General features: G+C 40.4%; 1 protein-coding gene across 1 annotated transcript in view; it reads right to left on the bottom strand.

Annotated features, from left to right (window-relative positions):
* LOC104295878 (carbohydrate sulfotransferase 9-like) overlaps positions 1-6,137 on the bottom strand; it is an 11,768-nt gene extending 5,631 nt beyond the window's left edge. Inside the window, exon 1 of the mRNA XM_009895688.1 lies at positions 6,061-6,137. The gene's annotated coding sequence lies outside the window, so the exon portion shown is untranslated. The remainder of the gene's footprint in view (positions 1-6,060) is intronic.
* Positions 6,138-16,019: the final 9,882 nt, after the last annotated feature.

Below are 16,019 nucleotides of genomic sequence, written 5' to 3'. Positions count from 1 at the left end.
TTGAAAAATCTGCAGTTTTTAAAGAAGCATTTTCAAAATTAGCCTGAAAAAACCCAATATTTTGATACTTTTATAAACAATGAGAACTCCTATAACTGGAAATGTTGAATAATGTTGAGTCTTCATGTATGGCACCTATTACCCAAGTACAGAAATACATGTACACAGTGTGCGTTGGGGGGTGTGTGTGTATTTTTCTGAACTATATGCATACGTACACACACACACACACACATACGGGTAGTTCAGAAACACATTAATATCAGTTACACTGGCATGTTATTTGCTCCAAGTAAACTAACTAAGTAGATTGATAAGGATTTAAGGTCTCCTGGTGATAAACTTACAAAGGTGTGTCTCAAGATTAAAAGAATGAAATTACAACAATACTTATATGTGTTCCTGATACATTTAAAGCCAGAAGTAAAAAAAAGGTACCAGCAGGGCAGCTCAGTGGAAGGTAGGGAAAATCTCTGGAAACAGATAACATTCTCAGTGGCTGAGCCACATTCTATGCTTAAGCTCTGTTAATCCCTTCAAAAAACCAACTGCAAATACATATATACTGATATGTACATGGGTACATAGAAAGTGAGGAGGTGATGACGTGTTGAAATCCCCCTGGAACAGCCAGAATTGAAAATTAATGGAAAAAACAAGCTTTGCTACATGCAGTTCTGAGTGCACTGTTCTATCAGTGTGAATTGTGCCTTTAGAAGCAAGACCCTTGCTCACCCAAATTTGCAGCCCCCTTGTTCTTGTTCAACTCGCTACGGATGGACAGGAGGGAGACAGATCCCAGAAACTGGAGTCTCCAGACCCCAGAAACTGGAGTCTCAGCAGGCAGACTGGCCTGCTCCATGAAATGGAACATCATTAGTGGACTAGGAACTTCCAGCAGGCTACAGACAGCCAAGGGCTAGAAGAACCACCTGATCTGGCTCATTTTCCGTACAAAGGCCAGGGTCAGACATCATTTCACTTGCAGCAGCACGCCCTGAAAGGTGTTATGCAAAAATGAGTACAAGTTCAGGACAGAGACAACAGACGAGCTAGACTGGGGGCTACTGAGGAAGAGGCTGACAGGGGCATCCTACAGAATAGCACACGTCACAGCAGTGAGGCAGGTACAAAGTCACAATTTCCAACACAGGTGCAAGCTAGAATTCTTGTTCTCTGCATTGATCATCTCAGCTCTCCATTACTGCATAGGATTTATTTCTGTTCTCAGAAACTGCAGTGCTACCTTCCTCATTGCCATCATTAAGCTGCTTGCTATTCTCAGTACATCACCTTCTTATGCCTGTCTTTTAGCCTCCTTCTGTATTTCATCCTATGTCATCTGCCTGTCTTGCCTTCCAAGGTTTTTTTTAACCTGTCATTTCTCATGCAGTATTAAAAGCTCAACTTTCTGATCAGTCATATTGCTAGTCCCTGCTACTGTTAGCCCTTGCTAACAAACAAATAGTCAGATGAAGCACATGATTGGGAAAAGCCAGCAGGGACTCACCAAGGTCAAATCTGATTGCCTTCCATGACAAAGTAACCTTCTCGGCTGATGTGGGGCTAGTGGTAGACATTGTCTACCTGGATTGCTCCAAGGCTTTTGACACGGATCCCCACGGCCTCCTCCTAGAGAAACTGATGTGTTACAGTCTAGACAAGTGGTCTGTGTGCTGGGTGGGGAACCGGCTGACAGGCCACTGGCTGACACGTTAAATAGCTCCTTTTCAAAGTGGCAGCCTGTCATAAGTGGGGTCCCTCAGGGGTTGATACTGGGCCCAATGCTGTTTAATATCCTCATAATTGATCTGGATGATGGGATCAAGTGTACCCTGATGAAGTTTGCTGATGATACCAAATTGAGTGGGAAGGGACAGTCACCCTGCAGGAGAAAGAGTGGGCTAACAAGAACCTTGTGAAGTTCAACAAGGACAAGTGTAAGGTCTTGCACCTGGGAAAACATAATCTGGAAGTGCTGCACAGACTGGGATCTACGTGGCTGGGGAGCAGCTCTGTGGAAAGGGACCGGGGGTCCTGATGAACTGCAAGCTTAATATGAGTGAACGGTGTGCTGCTGGGGCAAAGAAAGCCAACAGGATGCTGGGTTGCATCAACAAAGACATCACCAGCAGAGATAAAGAAGTCATTATCCCACTCTAGTCAGCGCTTGTCAGGCCACACCTGGAATACTGTGTTCAGTTTTGGTCCCCACTATACAAAAAAGATTTGGACAGGCTGGAGAGGGTCCAGAGAAGGGCCACCAAGATGATCATAGGACTTGAAAGCCTGCCATATGAGGAAAGGCTGAGAGAATTGGGTTTGTTCAGCCTTGAGAAAAAAGGTTTAGGGGATACCTTATCACCATGTTCCAGTATTTAAAGGGTGGCTACAAAGAAGATGGAGATGCCCTTTTTAAAAGGAGTCACATGGAAAAGATGAGGGGTATCCAGAGAAGGGCCACCAAGATGATCATAGGACTTGAAAGCCTGCCATATGAGGAAAGGCTGAGAGAATTGGGTTTGTTCAGCCTTGAGAAAAAAGGTTTAGGGGATACCTTATCACCATGTTCCAGTATTTAAAGGGTGGCTACAAAGAAGATGGAGATGCCCTTTTTAAAAGGAGTCACATGGAAAAGATGAGGGGTAATGGGTACAAGTTACTCCTGGGGAGATTCCAATTGTACACAGGAGGAAAATTTTTCACAACGAGAACAATCACCCATTTGAATAATCTCCCCAGGGAAGTGGTGGCTTCCCCAACATTGGACACTTAAGATTCAGCTGGACAGGGTCCTGGGCCATCTTGTCTAGACTATGCTTTTGCCAAGGAAGGTTGGACCAGATGATCCTTGAGGTCCCTTCCAACCATTTCTGTGATTCTATGAAATAGCTTCTGCTTTCTCCTCTGTTGCCCCCCTTTTTGGAAGAATTTTCTGAAGCACCTACAGAGCTATTGCATTTTTCACCTAAAATCACTCCTTAAAATCCTCCTTTTCAGGGATGCCAACACCAGTTAGGCTGCCAGTGTGCTAAATCTGTTACGAACCAGCCCACAAAAAAAGCAAGTGAAAGGAAGAGCCAATTTGGGGATGAAAAGAACCAAAGAGAGGAGAAAAAAGAGTACATGGGAAAAGGCAGCACAGAGCCTGACAGAAAAACTCCCGGAGAGGCAGGGAGCAGCAGCCTGAGGAAAAGTGGCAGAGCCAGGGCCATGGGAAATAGAAAGGCCGTGTAGCCTGCTAAAATGATCCTCTGGGAAAGGGAGGTTGAGAATGGGAGTGGAAAATACACATAGTATAATTCAGTGATGTAAAGACGGAGAAGAACAAATTCAAATAAATGAGTATAGAAAATAATATACAGAACTATCCAATAAATTACCACAGACATAAAGAGGAATGAGATTAAATGTACTACAGTCACTCACACACTGGAACCCAACCCTTACTGCGTGATTAAAATTGTCTCTGTTTTCTTTCCTGTAGTTGTAGACAGAAAGACCACAGGCTTTTGATTTTGTAAGTATGGCCACTTCCCATCAACATTGTCAGGAAGCAGTGAGGGACAGCTTTTTCCTTCAGGACAGGGAGCTGGGAGCCAAGTGCAACCATTCGGCCAGTGTGGCAGGAGCCTCACCAGCCTTTTCCTATCTCCATTGTCCCTGAACAGTGAAAACCTGGAGATGATGGCCAGGTTCAGCCAAGAGACCAGATGCATCAGGCAGAGCCACGCTGACATTGGCTCATGGGTGAGCCCAGTTTGCTGGGGCCATGGGGAGCTGGAGACCTGCACTGCTGTGGCACCACTGGGACAGGGACTGATGGCCCCAGGCAGCTGACATGGGGTCCTGGGCAGGGTGGAGGAAGCCCCAGGGGGCTCAGCAGGGCTCTGTTAGTGCTCTTGGTGCCTGACAGATAATGTGAGAACAAAGTCCACCCCCTCTGTTTTGTTACCTGCTAATGGGCTATGGGGCATTCTTATCTAAACTCTTAATTACATGTCCATGCATGTATCAACTGCCATTTAAACCACTGCAAAACCAGTCATGGGAGAGCAACCTCCACCACTCCTTTTTTTTAGGGAATCCAGATAAGCATAAGAAACTTGAAAAGGAGGAAGAAAGGGAGAAAAAGGAGCATGGAAGAAAAGCTTAGAACGTGATGCACACTTTCCATGGTGGAAATGAATGACCTCCTTCCAGGCTGGTTTCATGGGAGACAGGGCCTCATAAAATCCCTCTGCTTTCCTTATTATATTGATAACTAGGTCTCTGCCTTCTTTGGTGTCTTACAGTTCCCTCCAACATCTCACTTCCCAGTTACTGTCAGTGATAGCTATGTCATCCCTGCCATTGAAGTATACACACCTTGTCTCAACCCTAGATCCTCCTTGTGTAAACTTGATTCATTAATTCCTGCCGTTGCACACCATATAGCATAGCAAGAACTGCCTGTAACAGTCCTGGTTGCTTAGCACACAGCCCCCAGGCAACCTCCTGGCTCTTGTTCATCTCATTACATCCTTCTTGCATTCCTTCCACTAGTACCCCTCTGACATAACTGGTAACGGCCATGATCTCTCTTCTTTTTACACTCTGTTTTTTGCTTAAATTATTTTCCTTTTTGCTCTCATCTCCTCCAGCTTCTTCTATCATTCTAGTCCAGCTTTTGATCCTCATTTTCAGGATCCAACAATTTTTTTGTCCAAAACCATACCTGTACTCTCATTCCCCCCAACTTTTTTTTATACTCCTCCAAAGACTCCTGTACAGGAATCACGTACAAGCCCTTACACCGGTGTTTTGTGCCTGCTCTTTTACAGAAATAACCTCTTTGTATGAAATATCCTGACACTTAGTGACAAAACTGTGTGTATGCATTCCTCTCTCTTACATGAATCTAGGCCTATTTTCCCTTTCCTTTCTGGTGTCCTCTGTATTTCAGGACAAGCTGTTCAGCAGAAATGTTATGTTTAAGGTCTTTTTTTAGAAACAGGTATTTACAGCATACTATGGCACATGCAGTATCAAGTATTCAGAAGTGAGGAAATAGTAGCATTAAAGTGGTGCATTAGCTAAATCACAGAGAGCATAAGATGAAGTAACTGCCGGCTGCCGACAAGCAGAGTCTTGAAGCTAAAGAGCTGACATTTTAGGGTATTTAACATTACAGTACACTCTAAGTTCAAGAAAGTCTTGCTGATTCAGTTACAGATATGAATGCTCAAAAGGTCTGCAAATCTGTTTTCCATACCCTGCTCAAGTACCCAGAAAATGGAGAATGAACAGTCAAGGAGAATCTCTGAAAAGCTGGGCACTCCACAGCACATGGCAATATTGTGGCAGACAAAGAAACCAAACTCTCATCCTAAAACCCCTTGCCTGATTCACCACACACCTTCCCTCATCTGCTGTAGATAGGGGGGATCCTAATGCACAGTGCTTGTGCACCTCAAGAGCATGTCCATGCTGTGAACTGAGGGCGTCAAGTTGTGTTCAATATCTTGTTTCTTTAAAAACTAAGCGTTGATAAACTACCAAAAAATGTATTCATGTGGCATCATAACAACATGCACAAAAATCATTGTCGGTAAATCATTTAGCTTCCTTGACTGATTTTATAATACCCACTCTAATGGAATAACTGATAGTGGCAGTGAGTTGTTATCTTCTGAACAAACCCAGCATCAATAAGGACGAGACCCAAGCTCGTCAGACTTACCTGCTGATAGCAACAAAATGGCAAGACTCAGGCATGTGGGTATTCCTGGCACTGGAGGAGAATGGTCCCTAGCAGAGCTTGTCCCTGCTGACCCTGCTCCCACCATCAGCATAGCCTGCCCAGAGTCTTCCACTTCTGCTACCCCCAATCCCACTTCCTTGCACCTCATTTCCCAGCAACTCTCCAACACTGAATTCTCCTCTGCTGGACATATATTTGCATGGGCATCAGTGCTTTTCCCTCAGCCCCCACCCTAGGTGTGACCCCTTCTTCCCCAGTCCCTGCTTCCACTCTTCAGGCAAAATTTTAACCCAGTCTCCAGCAAATCCTCACCTCACCTCCAAAAGCCATCCTCGTATCGTTCCCAGTCAGCTTGCCCAGCAAATCCTGTTTTCCAGCTTCCCAAATACCCATCAGATCTCACCCTGATTCTGCTGTTCAGTCTTCCCCATGCACGAACCAGCTCTTTGCTGGCTCCCTCTGCCAGACTCCTCCCTTAGTCTCCTCAGTCAGCTTCACAGCCCCCGACACCAACCACACTTCCGAGCCCAGCTCGTCAGATCTGTCTCTCCTTCTTCCAAGCCTCCCACGCAGCTCCACTGCTTCTCGCTCTCAGCTCTGTACTCAGATAGTCTCAGGCTCTGCACTTCAGCTCTAGCTATTTTAATATCTCCTAAACTGTACTGACACATGTTCCTTTCCTTTCCCTCCCACACCAATTTTCACACTACTCATCAAGGCAGTTTCTTCCTGCCGACTTCATTCTTTGAATCTATTTTGTCAGTGGTCCCCAAATGCTTTCCCCCCAAAAATCTTGCTTATGCTTGCCTTGTTATTTAAAATGGGTGGTTTACTACCCTGTGCCACCTCAGCCCAGCAGAGATTTCACTGAGATAATACAAGAGGAATCCCCTTAACCTAATTTTTCAAATGCTTTTTCCAAAGCCTGCAAACTACCTGAACTTCTTAGAGGAAAGATCACTGGAACCATTTAAGATGAGAAAAAAGAGCACAGTTTCCAAAACACCCCGTATAAAAAGCTATAAACTATTTTTGCTCAAAGGCTTTTAAAAATTATCTTGAGGCAGATATTTAGCATGGAAAATTTTGGCTTAAACACTTGAAATTTGACAAAATCCTATGCAGCTGCACACTGTATTGAAATGAGAAGAGTCAAGATGCATATCATTCTTAGCAAAGCCAGAAAGTGAATGAAAGCCTCTATCTCTTCATTTCAGGCACCAGAATCCTTGTTGCATCAACTTGTAGCTGTATGTTAAACTCCCCTGTTCTTAACTGAGGAAGGAGAGCTATAGTAATGAAAAGTAGACTGCCAAAAAAATCCTCTGTAGATTCACTTCATCATGGTGTGATTTCAAAAGCTAAATAATGTCTCAGTTTATTTCTTGAGAGATTGGATGGCAATATCTAAATATACATATGAAAAAAAAACCCCAAACAACTCTGTGACAAAGAAATCTTTTTGTGGAGATTTGACTACACTATGAAAATCACGGTAACATGAAAAGGTACTAACAGTCCAATTTTACTCACCAATCAGACAACCTCAGTGAAGATTTCCCATTCCTCTGAGTGACGGTAAATAGAAAATAAAGATTGAGACAAAGAAAGATGAGTCCAAAGAGACATATTGTTTTAATTTTATGCCTAGGTCTGCAAAGGAAATAGGGGAGAGGTTTTTGTCTTCTCCTTAGGTGGACTTCAAGGCTGGGCAAAGTGTTTCTGCATCCACTCAGATGCTTTCCCAGAAGAGCATCTGAAATGCTCTGTATGTGTAGCATTTGTCTTTGTTTTAATTAAATGCCCAGCTAAAAGATGCGAGTGTTTCCCTGTGAATGCTTAGGTGAGCATCTCCAGTTGCACATTACAAAGCACTGCGCTGTGTCTGTCTCTGGGCATAATGAGCAGCATTTAACCACTCCCTGCGTGTGGTCTACAGTAGCTGTCAGAGCCTGCCAAGTGCTTCAACAGCAGCCTGCCAAGAGGCTGCCTGCTAAGCAACCAAGAAGGAGGATGGTTGGAAATATGAGGGCAAAGGTAATTTGTTTGAAAGATAATGTATATTATTTTTAGATGAGGAACAAGAGGAAAGATCAATTCAAACCCAATGGACTCTATATAAGAAGACTCCAATAAACCCTGGGAAGTGGAAGGTAAGTTCTCATGGGAAACATGGCTAAAGCAGAAGGAATTCAGTGGAGTTGGCAGTTCCTTAAAGAAATTATGTTTAGGGTACAAACACAAACAATCCCACACAGTAGGAGGATAGGAAGTATGGTCAGAGATCAACTTGGCTAAGCAACACGGTCTTCAATGACCTGAAACACAATAAGGAAATATACAGAAAGTGGAAACCAGGTCAAACTCCTAAGGACAAGTACGAAAGAATAGCACAAGATGCTGAAACAAAGTCAAAAAAGATAAAGCACAAATTTAACTGCAAAAAGCAATGGTAATAAGGGATAGCAAGAAAACAAATCTGTAACAAAAAGAAAAACCTAGTGACAGCTCACTTGCAGAAGGCTGAAGTGCATTTTCCACCCCTCTTCATAAAAGGGTGATCTGTAATTACATGACTAATAACTAAACTCAGTAAGAAAAAATCCACCTAAAATAGGAAATAGGTCTGAGAAGAATTTGGAAATACTGCAGTTCACCTCATCCTCAAGTATGCCTCTACAGCATGTCTCCAGAACAGCTCTCTTGGTTGTTGACTGTACTAAGTCTCCCTTGACTGTGATAGGAACCTACACCCCTGCATAGATATAGATGACTCTTTTATAGGTAACTAAAGTTAGGTGAAATTAGTCCTATCCATATTGTGACAGCTGAGCCTGAGGAAGTGCACATGAAGATACCTTGAGAATAGAGTGAGGCAAGCTCAGAGCTGTTAGCTTTCTCTGAAAACGCTCAGAAGTTGCATGAGAAATGTGTGAAGAGGTGAACACAGTGATCATCTTTAAAAAGCCAAGAAATGAAGAAGAGACCAATTCTGGAAAAATACTAGAAAATACTAGCCAAAAATGGATAAGAGGGGTAGCAGTCAGTCATAAGCTATACATGAATAAGTAGTGTTACACCATATGTGTACAAGAATGCAAACTGCATTTTAGGAAGATAAACTGTTTTGCTTATACAGTACACTAAGGAATACCTCCTATTATATTTCTGGCTAGCACAGAAAACATGGCACTGTGTCCTGTTCAAGCAAAACTGTTCAGAGAGAAGGTAGACCAACTGGAGAGACTCCAGAGAAGAGCAGAGAAAATGGTCAGTTGTCTGGGAAAAAAAAAAAACAAGAAAGATTGAAAGAACTGGGGTTGCTCAGTCTAAAGAAGTGAAGGCCAACTGAACACATAAAAATTATCATCTACATAAATTACTTGTAAAGTGGTAAGGAAGGATTAATTTTTTTTATCTGTAGTGGTTATGAAGTGATGGGTTTAAACTATGACATTAAAATCTATGTTCTATATTAAGAAAATCTAATTAAAAATAAAGGTAATGAAATAGTTTTTCATTTCCAAGGTACAGTTGATTCTCTCTTGGAGCTTCAGAATGCACAAGAGGTCTTTTCCAGTCTTCTTTTCTGTAAGCCTGTGGTTCATCCTGTTGTATAATTCAGAAACCCCATCTTACCTCTCTAGAGAAGCTGTATTTATCAAAGTTTTCATGCTAAATTATACAAAGTCAGATTGTTGTTTCAATATAGTGGCTTGGAACCAGTGAAACCACTGCAGGGCTTACCACTGCCCAGACTGGCATGATGCCACTTTTTTTTTCTACGGTACATCCTTTTAGCTCTCATAAGAAATGTGAAGAGTTGTGGCAAAAGTGCTTCTATCTTCCAGAGACTAGAGTGTCTGATATTTGATGGTTGTGCATTGTTCTTTCCTGGGGATTCCTAATGGAGTCTGCTAGAGAAATACTCTTATCTGCTGAAGCCCGCCCTTCTGGTGAGCCTACTCCACAAACCGCTAATAAGACATGGAGCTCATTTGCCTCCGGGGGCACGTACGATGATGAGGGATGGAAGAGCACTAAGCTGAGTGAAGTGAGATGTGGGCAGAAAATATGGAGACATACTTGGTTAGAGGCCTGCAGAATCAGGTCGCTTCACCTCAGAATTTTTTCATGTGCTTGTTCTTTGTATTAATCAAACTTCGAGATTATATGAATTTAATAAAGTATCCTCACTGGGCAGAAAAGATTAAACTCCTTTTGCCTGCCTTCCACCAAAGACCCAATTCTGTCACTGTATAGACATTCTTGGCAAAAGAACTGTATCATATGGACGACCAGCTGAAAGAAAATCTCATAGATGGGTGTTTGTTGTACTAATGCATTACATGAGTTCCTAGGACACATGGCTCCATTGCCAGCAAATATCAGTGTTGGTCATCACCTGCATTGCCTCTGCAAATCACTTATGTAGACATGTTCAGGTGATTTTGTACAGAAAAAACACTCCTTAAGGCAGTTTTAACCTAGCAGAAAAATTACTTTTTTTACACTTTATACACTATTTGAACCAGGAAAAATCCATTTGATACTGCTTCCTGGCCTTCTGGATTTCTATTGAACACTGCATTTGTGTAAAATACACAAGATAATATGTTTCTGTGAGACATACTTTTTAAACTCAGAGTAATATACAACCTAGCATGAAATTCAGGCTTATCTAGTGTAGAGTACTATCGGAGAGATACAACAGAAATATCATTATCATATATTCACTATCCTATGATTTTTCTCTGGGTAAACTTTTCAGACTTTGCTGAAGAAAAGCTTTGGTGAGGGCTAGGTATTTTACCTCAAATAAGGCTGAGAAGAAAGTAGTTCAAAGGAACAAATAAACTAAAGCATGTATTTATTCTATCAGAGTTTAAAAACTTTATAAAAACTGGGAATAACCTTACATCTACATGCAATCTGTCTGTCTTCCTGCCTGAGCATCGACGTTTTAACGATAACCACATCCATCTAAACCCATTAGTGACTGAACCCCAAAGGTAAATGCCAATAGCTATGCTTTTGAGCCCATCTTCCAGTGAAATTAAGTGGAAGATGTAATAAAATGTTTGTTAAACTTGAAAGTCCCAAGGTCCAAGTTCCAGTACATGAAGCCATAGCTATCATGAGGGAAAAGTCCTGGTCCCCTGAGGATAAAAGATGCCATTGATAGTTTCAGATGTGAGATAGATTTCTGTGACACTCTGGAATTGTTTTATAATATCAGTATTCTTATAAGGCAGCAAAGATGAGAGATGTTATTTTAAACCATTTTAATAAGTAGCAACAGTATCTAAACCTAAGTAATAATTAAGACAAACCACAGCTTTCCCACAACTTCTACTCCTCCAAAAAGAAAAGAAGCAAGAGCAGCATCTGGATTTAGGACAACTAATGTAGCCTTGGAAAAGTGTATCTGCTTGAAGCCCTGCAATGATACCCTCTGGAAAGATCATCACTTCACTGTTTTATTTTTTTTTCACAGATCCTTGTTCAGCCTCAATATAGTAATACAAAGAAAACCAGCTTTTAATGGCCCTTTCTACAGTTATTTAAGTAACAGTGAAATTAACAGTATCATGTAGTATAACCGTAATGCGGATTACACAAACGTGACTAACCACACATATGCCCAGCTATGACCCCAGGCTCACTCTCCATAGCAGAATGAAGAATGTCTACATGAATAAGAGAGGAAGATGGCAGAAGCACTTTGTACAGTCACAATTATATAGCACTTTTAGAGGTATCTCTTGCTTCATCCACAGAACACAGGGATGGTTAAATGTATAAAGCATACCTCTATTTTACATTTACATGCTTACTCAGAAAATCTGCCAATACAGTTGACAAGAATTTCTAACTAGTGAAGCACTCCTAATATATGTGAAGCCAGGGGAAAAAAACCCAAGGTGATCCTTCATTTCAATTGTCTTTATTTCAATTTAGAACTATTAGTATCTTTCAAAAGGCTAAAATTTAAACAAGATTAAAGCAGAGTGTGAAAAAGGAATAGAAGCTAGTAATTAATTAGTATTCTCAATAAGCCTCAGCAACCCCCATTCAAATGCTGCAAGAGCTGAAAAGCAAAGGCAGCTTACTATTTCCAAAAGAGCATAGTAGAACTCATCCTACAGGTGAAAGTGCTCAAAAATTTAGAAGTTTTGAGTGGAAAGATTACCAAAACAGCTTCAGGTTTCGACGCAAAAGAATGCAAAAGGAGAGTATTCTGGAAATAATCTCAATAATTAAATGACAGTATAAGAAGAAACTTGTGTGCAGTTTTGTATTTTATGTATGTTTTCATGAATAAGATTTCTTGCACTCGTATAAAATAGGTTTACAACATCACATAAGTAGCTAAAAAAATTTCAGAAGTTTGAAAGGGCAAAAATTTTTGTGCCTTAAAAGGATTTTCTAGGGTTTTGCAGCTAAAAGTTTTAGATATGAAAGAAGAAACTGAAGATGCTAGGTAAGATTGTGTCCTGGCTTTTAATCAAAGCAGAGAGAAAAAAATACAGAAAATATAGAATGTAATATCCCATGAAGTTTAAAATAGTCTCTATATAATATCAGCATTTCTTCTTCATACTACTACTTTAAATCTATTGTCTACAAAATATTTAGCATTTTATCCAATTCATGCATCTCCTTTATACTGATAATTACACACAATATTTCTCAGGTAATGGGAACCAGTTACTGCATATCTAGCTAAAAATTTGTGTATTTATGATTTTCTTTTCACTCAATTAAGGTAACGTAAAAAAGCACCACCATCAAACCACATCAAAGCATTAACAACTGCAAAACTATTTCTGCGTTTGAAGAGATCAATTTAAAAGCCTTTGACATCACTAAACTTAAAGTCAGAACTTGATATCTTTTAAAACACAAATAGAGAATACAAATGCTTTGATTTACTAGCAAAACACCTAGAAGACAAAAAATCATACTAATATTCTAAGAGAATTAGAAAAAAAATAAGAGAAAGTACCTCTACAACATTTTCTGCCTCTGGAGCTCCCTGTCTGGTTACAGCTTTGCACAGCGCTGGTTCCAGTTCGCTTTCTGTTTACTTAATGGATTAGCTCAAATAAAAAGAAGGTGTATCCTTGAATACTATATGTACAGCATGACCCATTGTGGTCTTTCTTCAGCAAGAGAGTTTGAATTTTTTTCTTAGTAATATCAGACCCTAGGAAAAAATGGAAGAAAATATTTGGGGTGAGCGACCTTTACCTTCTTCTTTTAACATTTTCTTTGATTTTAAACATTTTTCTTTATCCATGTACTATCCCTGCACTATGCAACCTGTTGATTTCTACTTCGAAAAGGGTCTGATTCAAAGCTCACAGAAGTCTGTTCGAGATGTTTCAGACAATGATGTCAAATGCATTGATTTCTGCCTATTCTGGAGTGGTGTGTGATCATCTCACTTCTAGCCCGTCTGGGTGCCAAGAGCTGTTTGTTGACCTAAGGATGGACACAAGTACATACTTGAAATATTCAAAGGGATGTGTGTGAAAGTATGTGCATTGGATTCATCCTGAAATACACATTTAGAGGAGGAGAGAGAGATCTATGGAGGCAGAAAAAGGAATTCAGTACCTTAACACTACACATTTGGAAGTCTTTTTCCACCATCTGTCCTTAACTCTCTTGCAGCTCACTGATGATATTATGAAAAAAGTTGTTCAACTCTTACAAATATGTAGATAGAAAATAGGCCTATCCTACACAGAGCACCCTGTGTACTGTGACCGCACCTTTGTAATGAGCAGGAAGGGGACTGTATGAGATAAGCTGAACTTTCTCAGCCTCACTCGTTACCTGCTGACACTAACAGCAAGTTGACCTCACAAAAGCTTTAGGTCTGATTTGGGACATGGCAGCTTCCTGTAGCTCTGCATCAGCAGCTCTGCCTAGGCTTGTCTTTTAGTTCATTTCACACCCTCATTCGTATCTCAAAACTGAGACTCTTCAGTCTGCAATAGAGTTAGGTGTTTATTTTGGAGGACGAAAACCAGACCACGTCCCTAGACGAGGCTGACAGCCTAAATATGTATATCACTGGTACTTACCCAGCCAAAGAGAAGGGCAACACTCTAAGAAGGAAGTTCACAGCACGAACCTGATGTTTTCTGTTCCTGTAAAACCTAAAAGTGGTATGATTGCTATAATACAATACAAAAGTGCAAGTGGTGTCTTGATAAAATTGCTGATTTTATGCTTTCTGCAGGAATAGCACTATGTTAACAACAGTCCATATTTTTTTTTTAAATAAAAGGAAGAAAAGCCACAGAAGTTCACCGTGTTGCTCCCCAATACATTTGACATCTGTGACTTATTCATCCTCTGATGGATGATGGACAGTTATTGATTATTTTGGCCAATCACAATTTAATAAGTTTTTAAGACTGAATAATTTCCAGATAATCTTTGTGCTGTACACTGTTAGGCAGAGCAACACATTATCAGCTAAAACCACAAGCGCATCAGTTATACATTACCTATATATCTTTATAAGTTAAACTACCAACAACTATGGCAAAAGTACTACCTACAGGCAACGATCATCAGTTATGACTGTTTTTAATAAAATAATACATAGAGAAGAATCAGAAGATTGTTGTTCTTAGCCGCATGTATAACAGAAAGATAATCCCCACCCGAGAAGCCTGAATTACAAAGGAGTACCGCTCATAAAACAAACTGATCCTGATTGAGTGTGCATATTATTAGGGAGCATAAGCAAAAGCCTCCAACATATCAGAGTTAGTGGTTTCGGTATTAGAGAAATAAGGGCTTTTTTCTTCCTTTGTCTTACTCTCATCTTTTTATTAAAAGCATGAGGAAATATATTTATGGTACAGAAAAAGCATAAGCAGATCACAAAAAGGTGCTTTAATGTGTTTGTGTTTGCAGATGAGAGAAAGATCAGCAAGTGCCGATATTATTATAGAATAACACGGTGAAAACTGAAGGGAATCTTTTAATCTCAGCCTTTTAAAAAACTTAGCCGCTGTCTCTGGTAGCTCTTTTCTTATTCACCTCCATTTCCACCTGTGGTGGGAAAAGGAGAAGGCATGGCAAAGAAAAAAAGTGCCCATGTTTTCAGTTGTGGTGGCCTGTACTACAGCTCCTGCAAAGCTGGGAAGTCCTGCTTGCCGTACATACAATTCTTGGAAGAATTTGGTTGAAAATTTCGATGATTTAAAAGACTTGACTTCTTTAGAGAGATATAAAGCATCCGAATATGAATGTATGTTCAGGAAGTTCTAGTCCCGTTCCTGGAACAATATTGATACCTTCCTGGTTCACATCACAGATGTATGAGAGCTTCTCAGTGAAATGACTGAGACCTTTAGTATAGGAAGAACATTCCTAGATCTAACAGGGCAAGAGACCCTGGTTACCTAGGCTACTTTCTTGCAGAACCCACCTCTGATTTAGTTACTGCTTGAAACTAAATACGTGGGTTTGGGATAAACCACACTTTTCAAAAAAGCACCCAACCTTGATTTAAATGTTTTTAATTATAAGGAATCCATCCTCAGTTCTTCTGTCTTAACTCACCACTGCTCGTGTCTTTCCTAATAAAAATTTTCATCTTTTTCCCAGCTTGAATTTGCCTGAACTCAGCCACCAGCCCCCGAATCTTGTTAAAAATTTCTCCAGCCAGACTGAACGGGCTTCTGCCACGAAGCTTTGGTCTGCAAAGTGGGACAAAGACAGGAATAAAAACAAGCCAAGAGCAGCCAGTGACTTTGAAATGTACTCATAAACACATTTCAGGTATTTTGGTTATTCTTATGACCCTCCCCAATCTTCAATAAGGTCCCTAAAGTACAAACAGAAGTACTGGAGCTGGTGCCAGGAAAGAGCACATATCAGTAAAACAGAGAAAACATTCAGCTTCATTAAGTTAGTGTTAGAAATGTAGCATTTTCCCAAAATGTAACACACAGGAGCACAAAGGGCTGACTTCATGCTCTCTTGTCATATGATGGTTTGTAGCAGGTGTTAGTTATTACTCTCTTTTATCCTTTATCTTCTAAAACAGTGATCTGCAACGTAATACACTGATCTTGCTTTGGAAATACCAAATAAATTCTAGTTTTAATTGCAGAAAGTAACAAGTAAAAATCAAACTTGCACATTTTCAACCTGAACAACTAAATTTGGGAAAGATTATAAGTAACAAATTCATACAATGGAGAAAACTTGTATAACTTTAAATGTAAAATTATCTGTATATGGC

Source organism: Charadrius vociferus, unplaced genomic scaffold, assembly GCF_000708025.1.
Source record: "Charadrius vociferus isolate BGI_N301 unplaced genomic scaffold, ASM70802v2 scaffold111, whole genome shotgun sequence".
In the NCBI taxonomy this organism is placed as follows: Eukaryota; Metazoa; Chordata; class Aves; order Charadriiformes; family Charadriidae; genus Charadrius; species Charadrius vociferus.
The sequence above is the reverse complement of the archived record's forward strand: the minus strand, read 5'-3'. Positions and strand labels throughout refer to the sequence as shown.